The 14,812-nt window shown below is 40.3% G+C and overlaps 1 pseudogene; it reads left to right on the top strand.

Annotated features, from left to right (window-relative positions):
- Nucleotides 1-14,812, top strand: part of LOC138431446 (melanoma antigen preferentially expressed in tumors-like) — a 621,360-nt pseudogene that overhangs the window by 418,384 nt on the left and 188,164 nt on the right.

The following is a 14,812-nucleotide window of genomic DNA, read 5'->3' as shown; positions in this document are numbered from 1 at the left end:
TTCGCTATCCAACTTCCATCACCTGGCTAGGTCAGTTCCGACACTTCATATTCACAAGCGTACTGTCAGGCGATTATGTGCACAAATATGCACACACGTGGGTGTGTACACACTAATTTCCCTGAAAGGAAACTTGCAGATATGCAGAAGTACAAGCTTTCTTCTCCAGGAACATGGGTTTTGGTAACCACCCGAGTTTCTTTGTCCTGGTTATTTTCTTTCACATGCTCATCAATCACGTCAGGTTGCACTTCTAACTCTGTGATTTAGCCTCAAAGGTTACAAAATTTTGGCATTTGCTCGTGACAGGGACCGATCTGCAGAGAACTGGGCAGGTTGGAAACACTCGCCCTGGACAGCTGAGTGACAGGCACCTGCGTTCTGCATTCTCCCATCACCTTCGACAGCTTCCCAGTACCAGTCAGGCTATTCTGATCCGTTGTCTGTGCAATCCTTCAGGGGACAAGAAAACAAGGATGTCTGGGCTCAGCTGACTTGGAGAACTGTCTTTTTGGTGTGCACCTATCTAGGTCATTCCTCATTAAATTCATGTCCCTTTGGCTAGCCTACCACCCGTTAGGGCCCACAACATTCTGAGTGAGGCCCCCTGTTCTTTCTATCTGTGTAGCTTTCTATGTGCACATGTCTACCTGTGCTTCCAAGTGCTATCTCCCTTTAGCAGGAAAACTCCAAAGAGATGCTGGAGCCTCCAAGGGCCCCCAGGGACTGTGATGAGCCTGCATGTGATCCAATGCTGTGAGGATTCGTGTTTATGTTTGGCAAAACCAATACAATCTGTAAAGTGAAATAAATAAAAATTAAAAAAAAATTAAACAAACAAACAAACAAATTCTTCCCAGAGATGAAGATTGTTTACAACCCAGTGTGTGTCCATTGGCTGGACATGGTCCTTGGAATTTTGCTGATAGGTTGGACCCTAAACTTCAACATGATGGCAGAAGGCAGAAAGACATTTAGACGTTGTTCTACAAAAGCAAGAATAAAGGCACTACTGCCAAAAAGATGACTCAGAGGAAACAATAATAGTCTTCTACCATTGGAAAAATGTAATGGTCCCAGGGAGAGTAATTAGATAATATATAAAGGATTCTTGGGAAGGAAAATTCAGACTCTCAGGAACATTTTCTACATGTCAGGACTTGTGAAATAGTGTTCCAAAACAAGAGGCAGAAACTGTCTTCACTGAAACGTGGAAAGTCAAGTGATAATGGAACATGATAAAAACTCCAGCTGGGTATCTCCAATCTACTTCTTGAAGATGAATTTGCCAAGATTTAGATTTAAGAAAGATCTTGAACTGTAGCCCAAGAATGAACAAGCTATTGCTGCATGGAAAACATAGATACGTCTCATTAAGTATAATGTTAAGTAATGTAAGCTAGACACAGAGATGCATACTGTATGATTCTGTTCATGTAAAGGTCCAAAAGAGATAAAACTAATCTATGTGTTGAAAGTCAGATACCCTAGTTATCTTTGGAGTGCAGTGATTGGGAGAGACACAAGAGAGTTTTCAGGGTTGCCAGTAATGTTCTGTTTCTTGATTTGGATGCTAATTATGTGGATGTGTTTAGTTTGTGAGTATCCATTGAACTGTACACTCATGATTTATGTATTTTTCTATATGTGCATTTCAATAAAAAGTTATAAAGCTTTAAAAATAAATAAATACATAACAATGTAGTGAGGAACGTGCACATAGATAGAGGGCAACTTCTGATACAAGGCGTGCAACCTGAGGCCATAAAGAAAGGTGGCATTTCACCTTCTGTTTATGACTACCCTGACCCACGGAATCCCCAAACAGATGATGACCTGGAAAACCTGCCCTTACTGAGCCCACAGATCAAGCCTCCCTTGGGCTCTGAGCAACTACAGGGGCTCTGACTGAATGGCATGGGTCTTGGACTCCTGCTATCTCAGCTATTTCGCAGGATCATCAACATTTACAACAATAACTGTCTCTGGTGGCCGCTCTGGTGTACTGTTTTTTGTCATTCCTGACCTAGAGGCCTCAGGTGCTGATCCTCCTCAGATGCAGGCCTGAGGGAGACACCCAAAGTCATGGCTGTGACACTTACAGCTGTGGCCCTAAGGGACTCTTCTCAGCTGTGCCTTTGGAGCCTGCCTCTGCCTTGGACCACACTTCATTCAGGGGTCTCCCACGCTTCCCCTGTTCCCTTGCCCTGTAGCCTCACCTGTTTTAGCATGATCTTCAGCACAATCATCTTGAATGTACCTTTGCCATTCTTTAAGCTCACAACTTTTAACAGCACAGTAACATAATTTTTCTAATGTGCACTGTTAGAGTTTGATGAACTCTTGTTGAGTTTCTTGGTTTCAGTTAGGAAGCCCTGCATTACTCTTAGGGCTCTAGAAGCCTCTGAAACAAAGGAAAGACTACAAGTATTCCAGACTAATTTGATGATGACATAGGTTTCTAAATACTTAACAGATTCTGCTTCCCCACCACCTAATAAATTACCCCTAACTCCTGAAGATCTTCATGATTTTATTGCAGGAATCTGGTAGAATTGAGATTTCTCAGTGCTTCGTATTTTCATCAGTAAGCTTTCCAAGGTGAAAAACACATTGGCTTTAGTTTTTAACTTAGTCCTAGACATCGCAATCAGGGAAAAAGGAAATAATAGGAATAAAGATTGGAAGAAAAAAAAAATACTGTTAGAAGATGACATGACCATCTACACAGCGAACAATAAGGATGTCAGCAGAAAATTACTTGAGCTAATCAATGAATAGAGTATAGCTTCAGGATACAAAATTAATACTCAGGAATCCCTTTCATTCTGATACACTAGCAATGAAAAGCAAAAAAGAGAACTTAAGGAAAGTATCTCATTCACCATCCAGGGAAGAGAATCAAATATTTAGGAATATGTTCACTTGAAGAAAGCAAGGACCTGGTACAGAAAACCATAAAGCCATGGTGAAAGAAATCAAAGATCACACAAATAGATGAAGAAGTGTGTCATGTTCTTGGGTCAGAAGAATCAATATAGTGACCATGAGTGTGCAACTCAAGGCAATCTATCAGTACGTTCATTCACATTGATATTCTCATATTCCACTGTGAAATCCCTATCAAAACACCAATGGCGTTTTTCACTGAACTAGAACAAATGATTTCACAATCTGTGTGGAAACACAAAAGACCTCCAATGAGGAAATCACTCTTGAGAAATCATGGAAACGGAGGAATCAGACTTCCTGACTTCAGACTATACTACAAAGCTAATCATCAAGATTATAAGGTCCTGGGCAAAAGACAGATATACAGATCCATGGAACAAAATGGGAAGTCCAGAGACAAAGCCACACACCCACGGCCTCCTTGTCTCTGACAGAGGAGGCATCAATATGCAACGGAGCAAAGACAACCTCTTGAACAAGCAGGTCTGGAAAAACAGGTCAACCACATTAAAAGAATAAAATGTTTGCTAATGGCACACACACAAACAAATGCAAAATGGATTAAAGACCTAAGCAGAAGACCAGAAACTATAATGTTCTTAGAGAAAAACAAAGGCAGAACACTCTCTGACAGAAATCATAGCAAGATCTTCTCCTCAGTGACACACCTCCCAGAGTAATGGAAATAAACACAGAAGGAAACAACAGTGACCGATTTAAATTTCTAAGCTTCTGCACAGTGAAGGAAACTATAAGCAAGGTGAAAAGACAGCCTTCAGAACTGGAGCAAATTACAACAAATCAAAGAACTGCCCAAGAGTTAATCTCCCACATATACAAGCAGCTCATGCAACTCAATACCAGAGAAATAAACAACCCAACCAAAAAGTGGGCAAAAGAACTAAATAGATATTTCTCTAGAGAACATATACAGATGGCTAATGAACACAGGACACATGCTCAACATCACTCATTATCAGAGAGATGACAGTCAATACCACAGTGAGATGTCATCTCACACTGGTCCCAAGGACCATCACCCAAAGTCTCAAACAGGAAACACTGGAGAGGGAGTGAAAAGGTAACCAACTTACACTGTTGCTACGAATGAAAACTGATGTAGCCACAAAAAAACATATGATTTCTTAAAAACCTGGAAATGGAACTCTCTTATGACCAGCAATCACCCAAGCATACACTCCAAGGAAAGCAAAACTGAAAGAGACACATGTACGCCACTATTCATCCCACAATTGCCAGGGTCCAGCACATGCAGGATTCAGGCAAAGCCTCAGGAGAAATGGCGAATGATTTAGAGAGAGATAAGGAAAGAATGTTGTAGATAAGAAAATAAGGGAGAGAAAGAGGCTGTTATTCCTTGGCCAGGCAAGAGGGAGCTTCTGTGTTCCAAGGGATCAGCCTGAAAAAGGGAGGGAGGGAGAGGGAGAGAGAAAGAAAGAAAGAGAAAAAAATAAAAACACGGGGTGACCAAGCTTCTTTGGTGAGCAAGGCCCATTATTTTACTTTCAAAAGAGACTTTTATACCTTAAGTTGTACATAGAGGGAAATGAAAGATGCAAAGTCATACAGAGTCAGCCCAAATATTACATCTTTATCAAAACCATGACTTTTTTTTTTTCTGCATGCCTTTCTGATAAACAATATTGTGTACATTATCTTCTGGCCTTGGAGGCCTGTGAACATTTTATAACCCTCTTTAGATAAAGGCTCTTCAACCAGAAAACTTATTTTCCCTTGAAATGTGTTTTCTTTATATTTCTAATCTATGTCAGCCTCAGAAAGTATTAAACAAGTTACATTTCTCATGGAGGAAAGGCGCAGTGAGTTACAAGAAAGAAAGAACCAATTAGCTCAAAGGTCTGATGTAGTTAATTTCAAGGCTACACTTGTTCTTCTTACATTACAACTATGTTAACTAATGCACTCTCAGGTGTCTGATGGATAAGAGACATGAGAACTCAGCAACAAGCTTTGGCCCAGTAATGAAATCCTATGCCAGCACTACTCTAATAACTTTTAATTCTTTGAAAGGCTCTATGTTTTAGGCTTCCTGTGCTTCTCACAGTAGGGAGGCTGTGAACAATCATATGCGTAACTGCAAGAGTCTGGATAAACCTGTCAAGCAAGCTAGAATGCTAACAGTGGGGGTTTGATTTGAAATATTCGTCTGATGTCCAGGAGACTTATTAGCTAGAACCCTAAGCTGATTTACTCCAGAGAAAGGTGGTTGTGGATAGCCCCCTGTATGTCAGGAGAGTTGGTGAAAGGCACAAAATAGTAAGACAGACAGATTCTGGTTTTGCGGTAGATGCTCTTGTATACATAATGTGTGCTTGTGTCACCTGTGTTTTTGTGGGTGTGTTCAGCCCAGGGCATATGCAGAGATGAAGGCAATAGGAGAGCAGGTGCCAAGCAACCAGGAAATAAGGTATGTGTCCCCAGTCTGAGGTTGGTAGGTCGCTGAGTCTCCTCAGTGATCCTGTCCAGGGTGGAATGGGGAGAAGATGGCCAGTGATAACTAGAGACTGTGGCTCCACAAATCTACAGTTAGACCAAATACAAAACATGTTCACAATTTCTACTGTGTTGTGTGTTTTGACTGGGAAGAGGGGGTCATGGTCAGGATTCACACAGGGAAAATCAAGTGATGTAGGGCCTTGAAATCAGTGCCTGTGGAGTCCTCAGTCTGTAGGGACATAGGCCGGCCTGTGGAAATGTTGGACATGGCTGCAGGAGGACCTGGAATGGTGAGGAGGCTAAGGTCATGCAGAGAAGAGCAGAGACCTGAAGGAGAAAGAGGCATAGATTGCCTGCTTCACTGGAGACTTTTTCCACACATGTAAGAAGGAGACCTGGGAAGGTCCTGGACAGCCAGCATGCTCTCTCCCCAAGGGTTGCACACACTGGCACGATGCAACACAAAACACAAGATATGCCAAAGTAGGTTCTCCATACAAAACCACAGGTATGCTAGATGAGACAGGGTGTGAGTGTGGCATGCACCAGGCACTTCCAGCTCTCCTGGCACTGCAGAAAGAAAAGGAAAATGCAGATATAGGTGTATATGTATGCCCCTCTGTCAGGGTGTGCCTATGAGGGAGGGAACAGGAAAGAAAGACAGTGTGCTACTTTTTGCGCCAAGGGACCTCGAGAAACTGGGAGACAGGGAAGCCCCTGGGGTCAGTTCAGAGCATGCTGGTTTTCAGGGTCCATGGTCTAGGCAACAGTGATCCTGCACTGATACCCCATGGCTATTGCTAAAAGTCCTGACATGAATTCTTTCCTTCCTCTGGGGTCTTGCCCTAGCTGTGGGGCCAGACCAGAAAAGGTGTGCATCTACACCTGAGGGAGGATTCTGGCAGTCTCGCTGGAGCAGAATCTCTGAGTTTGCAGCCACCAAGTGTCACGCCAGGCTAAGGGGCCACACTCTTCATGGTGGAGGCAGTGAAGGACAGCTAGGCTGTTGTGGACAGAGACGTGGTGGGAATCGGGCGGAATTTCCAGCTGCTGGTGGAAGGCATCATGGAGGAGGTAGAGGTTGTGGTGGATGAGGAGCAGAAACAGCAGTCCTCCCAGGAGCTGTAGGAGAAGACAGTGGAGGAGCAGGGCCAAGAAATCCCCAGAAGCCCGAGTGAATGCCAGGCGCTAAATGCCCTTCAGGCCCTGGCCGCCCTGCAGGTGGAACTGAGTTGTGAGAAAGAAAAGAACTGCAGGGCCTACATTCGGTTCATGTGCGAGAACCATCAGTGTACGAAGTGTCACTTGGCTCAGAGTAGTGCCATCATTCAAGGCATCCCTGGCTTCTGGAGCAAAGCTGTATCCTTTGTGCTGAACCTTGGTGTCTTCTGCTCAGGTGGAAGAGGAGGAGAATGGAAAAGAGCAGGAGATGCAGGATGGGTGGGGGCGAGGGCACAATAAGGGCACCTAGAAGCCCCTGAAGGAAGTATGGTCCTGGGCAATTGCCAGTCTCCAACGGCACAGCCAAATAGGATCTGATCATGGACACAGCTGTAAGTGTCACAGCTATGTCTCTGAGTGTCTCTTTCAAGCCTGCATCTAAGGAGGAGCAGCATCCAAGTCCTCTAAGTTAGGAACAACCATAGATAGTACACCAGAGCAGCCTCAGCAGAGAGTTATTGTTGTAAATATGGATTATCCCAGGATATAGCTGAGACATGGGAGTCACACACACACACACACACACACATGCACACGCACACACACATACAGATGTACACATACACACACACACCAACCGCTTGGGTTGCAGCCACAGTTTCTAACAAGGACTGCCAGTCTGACCATGGAAGCAGTGACATGCCACTACCCACCATACACAGTTCTGGAGGAGAAAAGTAGGGGTAAGAAACAGCCCCTGCTTGGAAAAGCAGACCACATCAAATGCACAACCCCACAAGGAACCCACAGCCATGCGCATGTCTGAAATTATGGCAGGGCCTGAGGATATCAGTGGTGGCTGGGCCGGCGGCACTGACCAGCATCTTGCAGATGCCTGTTCCATTGTCCTGCTCACACCCCAGTCTAGGGCTGATGCTCCTGGCTCTTCTTTGCCTGGCATGTGCCCAGAATGGCTCCTTGACCTAAAACAGATTATGAACCAGCCTCAAGTTTCTGTCATGAAAAGAAACCAAGTAAAGACTGCAGCTGGCCCAGACATTAGCCCGGATTTTAACAGGAGTGCCTGATTCATGGATTGGCTAAGCTGTTCCCGATACCCAGGTTTGATTGGAGGAATAAGGGATGTTTCCAAATGGTGTATAAGAACTAGGATTTTACAAATCTGGGTGACATACAGAGGGTATGAGTAGCCTCTGTTTCCAATGTTTCTCCATCTATTTGCCATGAAATGTTGCGACCAGATGCCATGATCTTAGTTTTCTGAATGTTGAGCTTTAAGCCAACTGTTTCACTCTCTTCTTTCAATTTCATCAAGTGGAACTTTAGTTCTTCTTCACTTTCTGCCCTAAGGGTGGTGTTGTCTGCATATCTGAGGTTATTGACATTTCTCCCAGCAATCTTGATTCCATCCTGTGTTTCATCCAGCCCAGGATTTCACATGATATACATTGCATAGAAGTTAAATAAGCAGGGTGACAATAGACAGACTTGACATACTCCTTTTCCTATTTGGAACCAGGCTGTTCTCCATGTCCAGTTCTAACTGTTGTTTCCAGACCTGCATACAGATTTCTCAACAGGCAGGTCAAGTGGTCTGGTAATCCCATCTCTTACAGAATTTTCCAGTTTGTTTTGATCTACACAGTCAAAGGCTTTGTCATAGTCATATATGTATATATACATATATATATAGTTTTATATATATATATATATATATATATATATAGTCATAGTCATATATATATCTGTGTGTATATATATATATATATTTTTTTTTTTTTTCTGGAACTTGCTTGCTTTTTCAATGGTCCTACAGATGTTGTCAACTTGGTCTCTGATTTCTGTGCCTTTTTGAAAACCAGCTTGGACAGAACATCTGGAAGGTCACACTTGTATTACTGAAGCATAGTTTGGAGAATTTTGAGGAATATTTTGCTAGTGTGTGAGATGAGTGCAATTGTGTGGTATTTGAGCATTCTTTGGCATTGCTTTTCTTTGGGGTTGGAATGAAAACTGACATTTCCCAGGTCCTGGCCACTGCTGAGTTTTCCAAATTTGCTGGCATTTTGAGTGCAGCACTTTCAAGGCATCATTTTTTTAGGATTTGACATACCTTAATGGGAATTCCATCACCTCCACTAGCTTTGATCATAGTGATGCTTCTTAAGGCCCATTACATTCCAGGATGTCTGGCTCTAGGTGAGTCAACATTCTATCGTGATTATCTGGGTCATGAAGATCTTTTTTGTACAATTCTTCTGTGTATTCTTGCCACCTCTTCTTAATATCCTCTGTTTCTCTTAAATCCATACCATTTATATTCTTTATTGTGCATATATTAGCATGAAATGTTCCCTTGGTATCTCTAATTTCCTTGAAGAGAGTGCTAGTCTTTTCCATTCTATTGTTTTCCTCTATTTCTTTGCACTGATTTCTGAGGAAGGCTTTCTTTTCTCTCCTTGATGTTCTTTGGAACTCTACTTTCTAATTGGTACCTTTCTTTTTTTCCTTTGCAGTTTAAAGCCCTTCTTTTCACAGTTTTGTAAGCCCTCCTCAAATAGTCATCTTGATTTTTTGCATTTCTTTTTCTTGGAATGGTCTCCATTCCTGTCTCTTCTACAGTGTCACAAATCTCCGTCCATAGTTCATCATGCATCTATCAGATCTAGTCCTTTAAATCTTTTCTCACTTCCACTGTATAATCATCAGGAATTTGATTTAGGTTGTACCTTAATGGTCAAGCTGCAGACACCTTTTAATCATGACTGCAGTGGCTTCAATTTGATGTAAGTTGTTAGTAAAAAATTTAATAATGTACAAGTTTTATATTAACTACCTGTTTTTTTCTCTTTATTCTGATGCCTGCTTTTGTCATTTAAGTCAAGAAGACATCGTACTGTACTGGCTAATGCTTATGTCAAAGTTTTCATGTGACAGTAGAATCAGGTGGCCTCTTGACTATTCTTACATATAATTGTTCTTAAACATTTGATGCTTTATCTTGAAATATGATTTTAAGAATATTAGAATAAGCATCAACGTGTTCTCAAGCAAAAGTTTGTTAATGATCAATGTACTGTTTATTATCAGTAGCGTTAATGAGGGAAAGGAGAGACACAATTTAAGAAATACTCAGAGTGAGAAGTTGCTAAGTCAGCATATTTAAGGTGCAGTTTGAAATGAGCCGCTTTGATGTCCAAAGGTAGAGCATGCAGTCATGAAGATTTAAGACTGAGTTGTTTTTCTCAAATTAGTGGATAACTTAAATATTCCCAGTAGCAGATAGATTTTCATTCGAAATAGCATTTGTGATTTTGGATTAACAACTTCACTTTTGTTGATTTTTACTTCCTCTAAAAATAAGGGGGTAAATACATAAATGTAGCTGGAAAAGAATACAGACATTGTTTGAGAGATTAAAAGTCCTCTCATTTCTATGGAGAAAATTATTACCTATCACATTGAGATATTTCTCTTTTGTTATAATACTTGACCATTTTATTTTATTTTTTTAACTCATGGTTTGGTCCAAAGGTAGTACTAAAAGTTACCAACCTAATGAAAAATGTTACAGTTTAAGAAAAATTGAACAGTATCTTAGTTTTGTTTTGATTTTTTACTTTTTTGACACTTCTATTTTATTTTATTTATTTTTTTTCTCTTTTTATTCCCAAACACTTCTAAAGAATATGCTCAAGTAACCAAAATGTTGGGAAATGCACAAATGGAAGCAATGTATTTTGATGGTGTGACAAGGATATGTCATATCTGAGGAAGCTTGAAACAAAAGGTCAGTGTGAAGGTATCAGTCAGTCATTTCAGTCACTCAGTCGTGTCATTCTCTTTGCGACCCCATGAATTGCAGCAAGCCAGGCGTCCCTGTCCATCACCATCTCCTGGAGTTCTCTCAGACTCATGTCCATAGAGTCCGTGATTCCATCCAGCCATCTCATCCTGGGTCGTCCCCTTATCCTCCTGTCCCAATCTTTCCCAGCATCAGAGTCTTTTCCAATGAGTCAGCTCTTTGCATGGGGTGGCCAAAGTACCGGAGCTTCAGCTTTAGCATCATTCCTTCCAAAGAAATCCCAGGTTTGATCTCCTTCAGAATGTGCTGGTTGGATCTCCTTGCAGTCCAAGGGACTCTCAAGTTTCTTTTCCAACACCACAGTTCAAATGCATCAATTCTTCGATGCTCAACCTTCTTCACAGTCCAACTGTCACATCCATACATGACCACTGGAAAAAACATAGCCTTGACTAGAGGGACCTTAGTCGGCAAAGTAATGTCTCTGCTTTTGAATGTGCTATCTAGGTTGGTCATAACTTTTCTTCCAAATACTAAGTGTCTTTTAGTTTCATGGCTGCAGTCACCATCTGCAGTTTGTTTTTTGAGCCCCCAAAAGTAAAGTCTGACACTTTCTACTGTTTCCCCATCTATTTCCCATGAAGTCATGGGACCAGATGCCATGATCTTCGTTTTCTGAATGTTGAGCTTTAAGTCAACTTTTTCCACTCTCCTCTTTTACTTTCATCAAGAGGCTTTTTAGCTCCTCTTCACTTTCTGCCATAAGGGTGGTGTAATCTGCATATCTGAGGTTATGGATATTTCTCCTGTCAATCTTGATTCCAGCTTCTGTTTCTTCCAGTGCAGCATTTCTCATGATGTACTCTGCATATAAATTAAGTAAGCAGGGTGACAATATACAGCCTTGACGTACTCCTTTTCCTATTTTGAACTAGGCTGTTTTTACATGTCCAGTTCTAACTGTTTCTTCCTGACCTGCATACAGATTTCTCAAGAGGCAGGTTTGGTGGTCTGGTATTCCCATCTCTTTCAGAATTTCCCAAAGTTTATTGTGATCCACACAGTCAATGGCTTTGGCATAGTCAATAAAGCAGAAATAGATGTTTTTCTGGAACTTTCTTGCTTTTTCCACTATCCAGCAGATGTTAGCAAAGAGGTACATTTTACTTTAATAAAAAACTTACCTTTATAAAATTAGCCTTTATTTCCAAGTGACTGACTTTTGTGAATTCCTGAATACTTCAAAAATAATGATTTATATGGCAATATAAATGGCACTGCTCTCCAGTACTCTTGCCTGGAAAATCCCATGGGTGGAGGAGCCTAGTAGGCTGCGGCCCATGGGGTCGTGAAGAGTTGGCCATGACTGAGCGACTTCCCTTTCACTTTTCACTTTCATGCATTGGAGAAGGAAATGGCAACCCACTCCAATGTTCTTGCATGGAGAATCCCAGGGACAGGGAACCTGGTGGGCTGCCATCTATATGGTGGCACAGAGTTGGAAACGACCGAAGTGACTTAGCAGCATAAATGCATATAATTAGAAAATCCTTGATAACTTTCATAATAGGATTGATATTTAGAAAGAATGATTTGTGACACATAGGCTGGACTTATGCCAGATGTGTTTGCACTTGAGGAAACAAATTCTGTGTATGAAACAAATGGCCTAGACACTTAACAAAAACATTAAGCCTGGAAAGATAGAAAAAAAATTACTTTTAAGACAAAAGGAGTCTAATTGTTAATTAAATATAGTGTATTGTCCTGAGTAAAGTTATTATTTGTGAGAACAGCTGTAGGGGTTGTAAGGAGCATTTGAAATTGGAACAAGATGGACCATCGTATTTAGTAATTTTGGCACATTTGTTGATCATATTGTTTAAAAATTACTTCAACCCTAATTTTTTGGATTAAAAATCAATTTTGTTGTTAAGTCATTCTTTTCTAGATAGTGAACTGGGACCTGAATTGATGTAGGTTGATAACTAGATGGCTATATTTGTGTAGATGACTTCTTTTCATTTTTTTTAAATAACTAAAAATTCCAGGAACAATTCGTGAATAAAAGTAACTTCCATGACAAAGAACTATGCTTTTGTAAGTTTAAAAGACTAGTTGATGTAAAATTATCGTATATTTTAATATACTGTTAGACAAAAACTGAACTGCCTAACTTTAATTTTTGCTTAATATAATGTAACTATCTATAACTAGTCATTGTCTCATAGGCATGAGCACACACACATACCATACACACTTACCTACACATGTACACAAGACACACACACACACTAATCTGTAGTTTTCCCCTAATTCTTAGCAGATACTTTTGACACACTGAGTGAATTGTATTTTTGGTATCTCTTTAAGTATGGCTTAACATGAAACATTAGTTTGTTTGCATTTTAAATATAATATACTGTGAGTTTTCTTTTATAGATTTGGATAAATACTGCAGATATTATATTCATTGGTCTTCCAGTCTATCTGGTAACAATTACACTTAAATTTATAATGTTTTTGAATTTAGGAATCATTAATATCAGTATTTCAGTGAAGCAATAAAATGCTTTTGACCTGTGATTCTCATCATTCTGGCATCAAAATTTGTTACAATCCACTTATATTTAAGATAACAAGATTCTGGCTGACTGAGAGTATATGTGTTGTGTGGGAAGACTGGTTGTTTCTTTTCTGATTGTAAATATAATATGCAATACATATTCTCTTATAATTTTGGATAAATACTACAGCTCATCCTTCTGTCCTCCTTTAAAGACCAGGTGTATTCAAGGCTCTGTGCTAGGTTTTCAGGGATTATGCTGCAAGCTGATGTTTTCAGTGTTCTGTAGTAAAATGAGAAGGTATCTTTCTATTTTATGATATATATTTTACAGAGCTAGGTTGCTCATTTTCCTTTCTTTTTTGTTATTTCTTTAATTTTTGTTGGCACTGCAGCTTGTGGAATCTTAGATCCCCAGTCAGGAATTGAGCCCAGAATACTGCTGAGAAAGCCCTGAGTCCTAATCACTGGATCACCAGTGGACTCCCTCAAGTTTTGCCTTATAAATATTTTTGGAAAAATGACCTTTATGAAATAAGAACAATAGCATATGACAGTGATTTTCATTAGTATTCTTACTCATCAAAAGAAAAAAAAATTAGTAAGTTTACATTGGGTTCACAGTTCTGATTTCTAAATTTAAAGGTCTCAGATCCAAGTTTGAGAATCCGTGGCTGTATATGATGAAATTAAATAAGGCAAAGCCTCAACCTCCAAAGTTTTTTTTTTGTTTAGTTTGTTTGTTTGTTTGTTTGTTTGTCTGTTTGTCTGTTTTTGATTTGTTCGTTTGTTTTTGGCTTATAAGAGAAAGGTAAGATGTGAAATGAATACTTAGAGAACTACTTGATTGTTTCCCACTATGATCTCAATGTTTGGAATATGACTTGTGAGACAGAAATCCTTTTGATTTCTGTGTCAAACCCATCACTTGTGCTTCATCAACTTTTGAGTGAAATTATATTTTTTTCTCTTCTACTATCAGGTAATGTTTTCTGTAAATACCTAAGACTTTTTCATTATAAAGTTTAAGTCTTGTGCTTCCTTGTTGATTTTTTAGTGTGATTGCTCTATTAGTGATTTAAAGAGACAGTTTGAAGTCAGCCACTCCTCTTTTCATCTCCAATGGATTTCTTTAAAAAAATCTGTATGTTTTGATTCTCTAGTGAAATATTCTCGACAATTAAAAAAATACTCATTTTTTTCTTGTATTTTTTATCTATACTACCTGATATAATGTGTCTGCTAAGTCCAGCTTCTAGGCTTTCTGAACCACGCTTTGTATTTACTACTTATTTCCTTATATGTACCCTGACAATTTCTCCTATTTCTTTGCGTGTCTCGTGTTTTGTTTGTTTGTTTGGTTGGTTGGTTGGTTTTGTGTTTTGGTGCTGTTGTTGCCGTTTTTGAAAACTAGAAAATGCAGATATGGCATGCTGCTTTGTCCCCACTCCCCTACCATCGGAATAGTACAGTCTCTCTGTCCCATGGAGGAAACCATCCAATCAGTTTGCACCCCTAAGTATTATTTGGATACTCAAGGAGAGCTCCCAGGGATTGACAGTACCATTCAACACAGGAGTGTGCTGTTTGGATTGTGAAGCAGAAACATGTAGTTTGAATTTCCAGAGGCCAATTCAATGACAGTACCTAGGATAGGTTCAGATTCAGAACCCGCAACGTCCATGGAACAGAGTCTGGACACATGGGGGCTCTGGAGCCCAGGGAACCACAGAAGATGCCCACTGGTCTAAGGGCATGTTTACAAGGGTGTTTCCCACTACCCCTTCTGCCATTGTTCTGGATTTGGCCCAGCAGCCTGAGTGTGGCTC

This window comes from Ovis canadensis, chromosome Y (assembly GCF_042477335.2).
Source record: "Ovis canadensis isolate MfBH-ARS-UI-01 breed Bighorn chromosome Y, ARS-UI_OviCan_v2, whole genome shotgun sequence".
Lineage (NCBI taxonomy): Eukaryota > Metazoa > Chordata > Mammalia > Artiodactyla > Bovidae > Ovis > Ovis canadensis.
This window is presented reverse-complemented; position numbering and strand designations above follow the sequence as displayed.